This window comes from Callorhinus ursinus, unplaced genomic scaffold (assembly GCF_003265705.2).
Source record: "Callorhinus ursinus isolate GAN/ISIS: 27379988/994484 unplaced genomic scaffold, GSC_fseal_2.0 scaffold5, whole genome shotgun sequence".
In the NCBI taxonomy this organism is placed as follows: domain Eukaryota; kingdom Metazoa; phylum Chordata; class Mammalia; order Carnivora; family Otariidae; genus Callorhinus; species Callorhinus ursinus.
The window spans coordinates 27,167,674-27,178,284 of record NW_027397067.1 but is presented as its reverse complement, the minus strand read 5'-3'; positions in this window follow the sequence as shown (position 1 = coordinate 27,178,284).

Sequence of the window (10,611 nt, the reverse complement as noted above, 5' to 3'; positions counted from 1 at the left end):
GTTTTACAAGCCAGGAGAGAATAGTGTGATACACTAAAACTGCTGGGGGTAAGAAAAAAAAAAACTGCCAACAAAGAATACTTTAGCTTACAAAACTGTCCTATAGATATGAAGAAGAGATCATGACTTTTCCAAACAAAAGCTAAAGTTCATCTTTACTAGACTTGCCTTACAATAAATAGTAAAAGGACTTCCCCAAGCTAAAATGACAGAATGGTAAATAGTAACATGAAAACATACGAAAGTATAAAATTGATAAAAACAAATACATAGTCAAATTTAGAATACTTTAATAATGTAAAAATGTTCTATAAATCACTTTTAATTCTAGTATAAAGCTTAAAAACAAAAGTATCAAAAATAACCATAGTTAAACAATTTTTTAAAGATATTCATTTATTTGAGAGAGAGCTAGAGCAAGAGAGAGCTTGAGCGGGGTGAAGGGCAGAGAGAGAAGACTCCATGTTGAGCAGGGAGCCCGATGCAGGCTTGATCCTGGGACTCCGGGATCATGACCTGAGCCAAAGGCAGTTGATTAACCAACTGAGCCACCCAGGCACCCCCAATAATTTGTTAAGGGATACACAATATTAAAAAATGGGAATTATGTCATCAGAAACATAAAATGTGGGGAGAAACATAAAATGCAGTAAAAGTGTAGAGTTTTGGTATGCAATTGAAGTTAAGCTTTTATTAGCTTAAAATAAATTGGTATAACTATAAAATATCTTGTGTGTTTCATGGTAGCCACAGAGCAAAAACCTATAATAGATACACAAAATACAAAAAGAAAGGAAACAAAACATATCACTACAGAAAATTACCAAATTGCAAAGGAAGACAGCAAGAGAATTAGATAGGAACTGTAAAACTACCTGATAATAATTAAGAAAATGGGATCCTAACCTACCAATAATTACTTTAATTGTAAATGAATTAAATTATCCAGTCAAGACATAAAGTGACTGAGTATATATGAAGACAAGACCCAACTATATGCTGTATACTATGCTGCAACTATATGGTGCATAAATTTCAGTTTTAAAGCCACACATAAACAGTAAGTGAAGGAAAAGAAACAGATATTCCACACAAATGGAAAACAAGGAGAGCAGAGGTGCCTATATTTATATCACACAAAATAGATTTTAACTCAAAAACTATAACAAGAGACAAAGAAAGTCATTATATAGTGATAAAAGGGTCAATTCATCAAGAAAGTATAACAATCATAAATATATATGCACCCAACATTGGAGCACCTAAATATACTAAGCAAATACAATCAGATCTGAAGGGACAAGTAGACAACTATACAATAATAGTAGGGAACCTTAATACCCCGCTTTCAACAATGGATACATCATCCAGACAGAAAATCAACCAGGAAATGTTGGGCTTGAACTGTATTGTAGACTAAATGGTTCTAGCAGACATAAACAGAACATTGCACCAGAATATACATTCTTTTTAAGCACATGTAGACCATTCTACTGGATAGATCATAAATTAGGCTGCAAAACAAGTCCTAACAAATTTAAGAAGATTGAAATCACACCAACTAATTTTTTTCTGACAACAATGGTATGAAACTAGAAATCAATAACAGCAAGAAAACTGGAAAATTAACAGTAAGTGGAAATTAAACAACACACTCCTGAACAACATATGCATTCATGAGGAAATCAAAGGGAAATAAAAAATATCTTGAGATAAATGAAATTGGAAACACAGCATATGAAAACTCATAGGATGCAGCAAAAGTAGTGCTAAGAAGGAAGTTTATAGTGATAAATGCCCACATTAAAAAAGAAAGAGGTCTCAAATAAACAATTTAACTTTAAACCTCAAAGAACTAAAAAAAAAAAAAAAACAAACTAAGCCCAATGTTAGAAAAATGTGGGAAGTAACAACAATTAGAGGAGAAATAAATGAGACAGAGATTAGAAAAAACAATAGAAAAGATCAATGAAACTAAGAGTTGTTTTTTTTTAAAAGATAAAATTAGCAAAACTTCACCTAGACTGTCCAAGAAAAAAAATAGAGGACTCAAATAAATAACATTATAAATAAAAGAAGAAATATAAATACAAAGGATCATAAGATACTACTATGGACAATTATACTCCAATAAATTGGATAACCCAGGAGAAATGGGTAAATTCCTAGAAATATACAACCTACCAGACTGAATCATAAGGAAATAGTTAATCTGAACACATCGGTAACAAATAAGGAGATTGAATTAGTAATTAAACATCTCCAAATGAAGAAAAGCCCAGAAGCAGATGGCACTAGTAAAGTCATTTTTATATACTAACAACAAACTATCTAAAAAATAAAAGAAAACAATACCAATCACATTAGCATCAAAATTAATAAAATATTTAGGGATAAATTTAACAAAAGGACTGAAAGATCTGAACAAGGAAAACCAAAACACTAACAAAAGAAATTGAAGAAGATACAAATTAATGGAAGGACATTCCATGTTCATGAATTGGAAGACTTAATACCGTTAAAGTGTCCATACTACCCAAAGCAATCTACAAGTTCAATGTGATCCCTATCAAAATTTCAATGGCATTTTCATAGAAATAGAAAAAAAAAACCCTAAAATTTGCGTAGAATCACAAAAGATTCCAAATATCCAAATTCATCTTTAAAAAAGGGGAACAAAGTGAGGCATCAGACTTCCTGATTCAAACTATATTACAAAGCTATAAAATTCAAACCAGTATGGCTCTGGCATAAAAACAGACACATAGACCAATGGAACAGAATAGACAACCCTGAAATAAACCTATGCACATATGATCAACTAATCTTCAACAATAGTGACAGGAATACACAATGGGGAAAATGTAGACCCTTCAATAAATGGTGTTTGGAAAACTAGATACACGCATGCAAAATAATGAAATTGGACTCTTACACCATACACAAATATCAAATGAAAATGGATTAAAGGCTTGAACCTGAGACCAGAAACCATAAAATGCCAAGAAGAAAACATAGGGAAAGAATTCCTTGATATTGATCTTTGCAATTATTTCTTCAATATGCCATCAAAAACACAGACAAAATGATCAAAAATAAACAAACAGGACTACATAAAACTAAAATGCTTCTGAAGAGCAAGGAAAACAATTGACAAATGAAAAGGCAATCTACACAATAGGGGGAAATATTTGTGAGCTATATGTGCAGTCAGCATGACCAGTCAGGGAAATGTAAGTCAAAATCACAAAAAGATATTACCTCACATCTGCTAGAATGCCTATAATCAAAAGTACAAAAGATAACAAGTGGCAGGGATGTGGAGAAATGGAAACCTTGGTACACTATGGGGGGAATGTAAATTGGTACAGTCATTATGGAAATAGTAGGGAGGTTACTCAAAAAATTAAAAATAGAACCACTATATGGTTGAGAAATTTGACTTCTGGGTATGTATCTAAAGGAAATGAAAGCAGTATCTTTAAAAGATATCTGCACTCCCATGTTCAATGAAGCATTATTCACCATAGATAAGATACATGAGTATATCATAAGTGTCCATTTACAGATGAGTGTATAAGAAAATATTGCACACACACACACACACAATGGAATATTATTCAGCTCTAAAGAAGGTAGAAATCCTACCATTTGTGACAACATGGATGAACTACTTGGAGGACATTATGCTAAGTGAAATAAGACAAGCACAGAAAGACAAATAGTGTGTAATCTCATACATTCAATCTAAAAAATCAAACTCATAGAAACAGAGAATAGAATGGTGTTTGCCAGTGCCAGGGGGTGGGTGGGGAAAATCAGGAGATGTTGGTCAAATGGTATAAATTTTCAGTTCTAAGATGAATAACTTCTGGAGACCTAATGTACAGCACAGTGACTATAGTTAATAATTATGTGTTGTTAAGATGGAAATTTGCTAAGAGAGCAGATCTTAAGCTTTTTTTGCCACACAGACAAAAAATGGTAACTAAAGACGTGATGAATACATTAATTAAATTGGTTTTGATAATCATTTCACAATGTAAATATTATCAAAACATCTCATTGTATACCTTAGGTATATAATATTTTTGTCAATCATACCTCAATAAAGCTGGAAAAAATAAAGATATTATAGTAGGGCCACAAATGTAAAAAGACAAAACAAAACAAAAACATTTGTTTTTTTTTAGTGTCTATTTCTACTCCCAGAATATTAAGTTCATGAAAGCAGGATTTTTTTTCCATTTTGTTCATTGCTGTGTCCTTACTACCAAGTTTTCTAGAGTCTGGCACATAATATTTAAATATTAAGGGGATGAGTGAAATAAATGAAACAAAAGATATCATGAAAATAGTGGAGTTTTTTTAACTGTTAGGAACATACTCATTTTGGTCAGATCTATCCATGTGGATAGAGAACTACTCTCATTTTTATCTATGAGACTTTAGTTTACTCACTAACTTCTCTGTTAAGAGTACTTACTAGTAAGGTTGAGCTAATCAATTTTTATTTACATGAGTTTTTTAAGGAAAAGATATGGGAACACAGAAAGCCCTCCATAAGTGTTGTCTCCTATCATTACTAGTATTATTAAATACATAAAGAATAAATCATTCCACAGTTCAACTGAATAATTTTTTCAATCATATGTACAATGCTGAGAATGCAATTGATTGAATGTTCCGGACTCTTGCTATACAATTTCTAAAAGCATATAGCCTTGATAAAAATATCTTGCAAGAGAAAAGAAGCAGTTATGAGATTCTGGCCAAGTAAAAGAATTTAATAGATAAATTGCTGTTTGCTTATGATTAGCCAGTGATGTGAAATAAGACAAAATGCATGGCAATACATCCTATTTTCTTGTGAGCTTTCGGAAATGCAACAGACTTTCCTTCAGCAACTCTATCATTATCAGGATAATTCAAGTTGAATAAATTATAATTTAATTCTCTAAAATAATCACTGCTAGCAAGCAGCAGTCTGCACTTTAAATAAAGTTACCTGAGTTTTTTTCTCTTGTTATTCAACATTTCAGAATAATTTATACATATGTGTGTATGTATATATATATATGTATGTATATGGATGTATATGTGTGTGTGTGTGTATACCTGTGTGTATGTATGGTTACAGGTATCTATTAATAAAATATTACCAAGAAGGAAAGAAAACAATGAATTTAATTAAATATATTAAAACTAAGTTTTCTTTTCACATATTATTGTCAAAATAAATAATGGGAAGGTGAGAAAACAGGCATTAGGTTAGTCTTAGATTCAGATACAATCTCTAGCATCTGCTTTGAGACCTCAGATAAGTACAAGAATTGCATTATCCTGACTTTCCTCACCTGCAAAATTACTGCATTTTCTCACACATGGTATGATTATTTAATGCTGTAATGATAAAGGTACTTAAAACAGTACTTGGCATATAACAAAAGATCAGTGCATGGAAAGGAAAGTAATTCAATGAACTTAAAGAGACAAGCCACTTTCAAGAAACATAATTAGAGGGGCGCCTGGGTGGCTCAGTTGGTTAAGCGTCTGCCTTCAGCTGAGGTTGGGGTCCTGGGATCAAGCCCCCACGCCCCCACCCCATTGGGCTCCCTGCTCAGTGGGGAGCCTGCTTCTCCCTCTCCCTCTGCCCCTCCCCCTGCTTGTGCTCTCTCTCTCTCTCTCTCAAATAAATAAATAAAATCTTTAAAAAAAGAAACTGATAATTAGAGAAAAGAAACAGTCTAATACTGATTTACGTTTACATTAATCACCTTTTAAAAATAATCTACCTTCATTTTTTTTCTTTTTTAAAAAATTTTATCATTTTAATTGCAGTGTAGTCAACATACAATGTTGTATCAGTTTCAGGTCTGCAATATAGTGATTCAACAATACCTTCAATTTTTTTTAAATCAAATAAGCTAGCCAGTGTTTCTCAACCAAAGTGTTGAGTAGAAGCCGCACAATAGATATTATGGCACAACCCTAGAGGAGTTTCTTGTAATGTACTGATGATTGAATGCCAAAGCAAGGACAACAGTATGGAGGAAGCTAGAGAAATAATCTTTTATGGAGTTTTCTTCCAAATAATTGGAAAAAGTTATCAGGTGGAATAAAAATTTAAGTTCAAAATCTGACCCAAAGTACAACTACTGTTCCTGATGTGGCTCTAATTGAAGAAAATTAAGACACTATTTTTATGACCTTATTTGAATGTTTGAAAATGTTTACTGAGTAGTAAAATGTAATGCAAAATTGCTTCAGCATGAAAAAATCTGATAAAATTTATATTAACAGGAATTGCAATTACTGTTAAGATTGAAGAGTTAAAAGTACAATATTTTAGAAACCAGGAAAATCGCAGCTGTGACAGGGAAAGTACTTTATCACTAATTTTCATTTACTAAAAAATTAAATAATAGAATGTTATAGGATATCTGATTTGTATTTTTATTTTTTTAAAGATTTTATTTATTTATTTGAGAGAGAGAGAGAGAGAGAGAGAGAGAGAGAGAGAAACAGCATGAGAGGGGAGAAGGTCAGAGGGAGAAGCAGGCTCCCCGCTGAGCCGGGAGCCCGATGCGGGACTCGATCCCGGGACTCCGGGATCATGACCTGAGCCGAAGGCAGTCGCTTAACCAACTGAGCCACCCAGGCGCCCCTCTGATTTGTATTTTTAGGATAAGAATAATTTAATCTTGACCACCTACATATTTGTTACATTTAATTTTTTTAAAGATTTTATTTATTTATATGACAGAGAGAGATATAGCAAGAGAGGGAACACAAGCAGAGGGTAGCGGGAGAGGGAGAAGCAGGCTTCCCGTGGAGCAGGGAGCCCCATGTGGGGCTCGATCTCAGGACCCTGGGATCATGACCTGAGCCGAAGGCAGATGCTTAATGACTGAGCCACCCAGGCGCCCCTACATTTAATTTTTTAATTTAATTTTTAAGGTCAATAAAATGTATTTTATTAGAATATAAATTGGCATGTAAACATCTACTCTTGGTAATTATAATTATAAAAGTATTTGAGACATTTAAGAAACAAAGTGTACTACTTATGAAAAAGTTAGGAAAGGAGGGAAAGAAGAAAGAGAAAGGAGGAAGGGAGAGGGAAAAAGTAAGAAGAAAGGAAAGGAAGAAAAGGAAAAAAAAGAAAGGAAGGACAAATAGATGGAGAAAAAGGCCAACTCCTTTATTTAAAATATCATAAATTTAAAATTAATAGAATCATAATTAATGATATTAAATCATAACTAAAAAACCCTCCAAATACAAGGAAAGCAGAGAAGAAAGTGTTAATAGATTCTTAGGTGTAACAGATTTCAAGTATACATGCTTAGCTGCATGTGACAATTTCAGTTATCAAAACAAAGCTCATTTCCCAGCCTGTGCTATTTTACTCTATGTCATAGACCATGGGGGTTCAGGATGCCCTACAAATGTGTTTGTTCTAAGCAAGTATGAAAAATGCAGCTTACCTAGCTAAGCCTTAGAAAGACTACTTCAAACAATTGGAGTAAAAAGATGTAACACCATTCTAAGATTTTACTTTCCTATATTTTTCTTATAAACATCTAAATATAATATAATATACACAAAATAAAAGCATTCCATTTCTAAAACTGTTCTTGTAATTCTGTTCCCACATAAATAAAAGAAATAAAAAACTAACTCAAGCATTACCATGCATGAAACGTAGTCTATGAAACCATAGAAAATAACTTCCAAGAATGAAAACAAAAAAAACACAAAAAATAAATATTTTAGATAAAATTTTTATGAAGCAAGATATTATACTTATTCCACGTGATCTGTGTATCTTTGACATCCCTACCCCAATTTATGTAAGATTTTAAAACAATCAGTAATCCTTATACCTCAAGTTGCAATTTTTAGAGAATGTCTTTTTCCAAATTATCTTAATGGTGTCTCTTTTTATGACTTTCAATAAGATTACTCACATGTACAGTGAGTGGATGGTTAGAAAATAAACATGAGCACAAGCAGGAATAAAATAGATAATTAGAACTTTCGATGTTAAAAGCAGAAAACACATCCCTTACTAGAAACCTTGAAAAGTTGTGGTGAGCACTTATGGATTATGGATGGATTATGAGCAGTCAGATAACAAAGACTAAACCCAGATCTTCCAATTACTATGTATAATAATTATTATCCAGTTACTATCAGTATAACTCAAAGAAGATAATTTCAGTGCCAAGCACAGTGCCTGGGTAGAGTAAATGCTAAATAAAGGATGGTACCATTTCACTGCGAAACAAACCTGGCACAAAAACTATAAATAAAATTAAAGTGTAAATAAAAATTTATTATGGAATTTGAGTATCATAACTCAAAAGAGGGTAATGATTGCTTCAAATATGATTGAACAACTCAAATATTAATGGCATAGAACTCCTTTAATATACTCCTTATTATGTTACATTATGACAGTTTACTCAAGACCAACTTTTTCAGGGCACCTGAGTGGCTCAGTCAGTTAAGTATTCCACTCTTGATTTTGGCTCAGGTCAGGATGTCAGGGTCGTGACATTGAGCCACACGTGGGCTCTGTGCTGGGTGTGGAGCTTGCTTGAGATGTTCTCTCTCCCTCTCCCTCCACATTGAAAGCAGTTTAACAGTTTCGTAACAGTAATGTTAGAAATTTCATGTTATTGCTTTTATAAGTAAATGTATAATTAATTATATCATTTGGGGTATAATTTGTTCAATTTCTTTGAAATTTGTATACAGTTGGCTTTCAATTATAAGCTTATCCAAAAAAATAAGAGATTATATCAGAGAAGACTATTATCAATTTTTTAATTCCAGTATAATTAATATACAGTGTTATATCAGTTTCAGGCGTACAATATAGTGATTCAGCAATTCTGTACATTATTCAGTGCTCATCATGGTAAGTGTACTCCCAGTTTAAAAAGGATTCATTAAGTGCAGAAACTAGTCAATAGTTTTCCATTTTGGCCTTTTCATCTTAGTGCTAGAACCTCTTATTTCCTTCATAAATATAAAAATATTAATATAGATTTCAAGGAGAAGAGTGAATTCATTTTATTGCGGTAAAATATGCATATCATAAAATTTACCACTCTAACCTTTTTTAATGTACAGTTTTGTGACACTAAGTACATTACATTTTGTGTAGCCATCACTAGAATCCATTTCTAGAACTTTTGATAATCCCGAACTGAAACTCTATACTCATTAAACAATAACACCAAGATGCCTGGTGATCTTGTTAAAATGCTGAATTTGATTCATCGCGTCTAAGACAGGCATTAGTTTATGTATTTCTCTCAAGCTCCCAGGTGATGCCAATGCTACTGGTCTGCAGAACTTACTTTGAAATTAAAGCTCTAGAAAGTTATATAATTGACACGTCAAGTGAGCAACATAATTTCATACCACAAGATTTACAGGTCTTCCCCAATTCAAATGTAAATATTATGGGTGAATTAAATTGTATTTTCCCATTAACCATCATAATATCAGAAATACATGTTATGGAAAAATAAATGAGTGCATAAATTGTCTCCAAATCCCTAGGAATAGGTAACATTATTATCTAACTGGGGCTTTCCAGATGCTGTATAAAGCATCTCTACTTGCCACAGATTCTAGGAACATTATTGGATCTTGAAGGTCCCAAGGTGCAAGTAGCAGAGCAGCTTAGAGTATGACCTGGATCTGCTCTTCTGGCAGTCTTATGGGTTACTAGATAAATGGGTCATAGCAACATTTCAGCAATGACATGTGTTATCTTCAATAATCAGAGGCCCTTCAAGTATTGAGCCTGAAGCTTAATAGTAGATGATATAATGGACATAACTTCAAATTTACTTTGGCAAGTATATGCTCTATACAAATAAGCTCACCAAAACTTAGGTGAGGTGTCAGGATTCTGAACATAGGGTCCTTTTCCTACATCCAGGCACGCACATGTCTTATTTTTTAAAATTTTTTATTATGTTAATCACCATACATTACATAATAAATTTTTGATGTAGCGTTCCATGATTCATTATTTGTGTTTAACACCCAGTGCTCCACGCAGAACGTGCCCTCTTTAATACCCATCACCAGGCTAACCCATCCTCCCACCCCCCTCCCCTCTAGAACCCTCAGTTTGTTTTTCAGAATCCATCATCTCTCGTGGTTCATCTCCCCCTCCGATTTCCCCCCCTTCATTCTTCCCCTCCTGATATCTTCTTCTTCTTTTTTTTTAACATATATTGTATTATTTGTTTCAGAGGTACAGATCTGTGATTCAACAGTCTTGCACAATTCACAGCGCTCACCGTAGCACATACCCTCCCCAATGTCTATCACCCAGCCACCCCATCCCTCCCACCCCCACCACTCCATCAACCCTCAGTTTGTTTCCTGAGATTAAGAATTCCTCATATCAGTGAGGTCATATGCAAATATCTTATTAAGGTATCTATGATACTTGCCACTTCCTGTTCATAAGATCTAATCATCATGATATAATCAGTATATTGGAATAGTATGATGTTGTGGGATATCAAGACAATTGAGATCTCTTCAGATTGCTTTACAACAGAGAGCAGGAGAGGG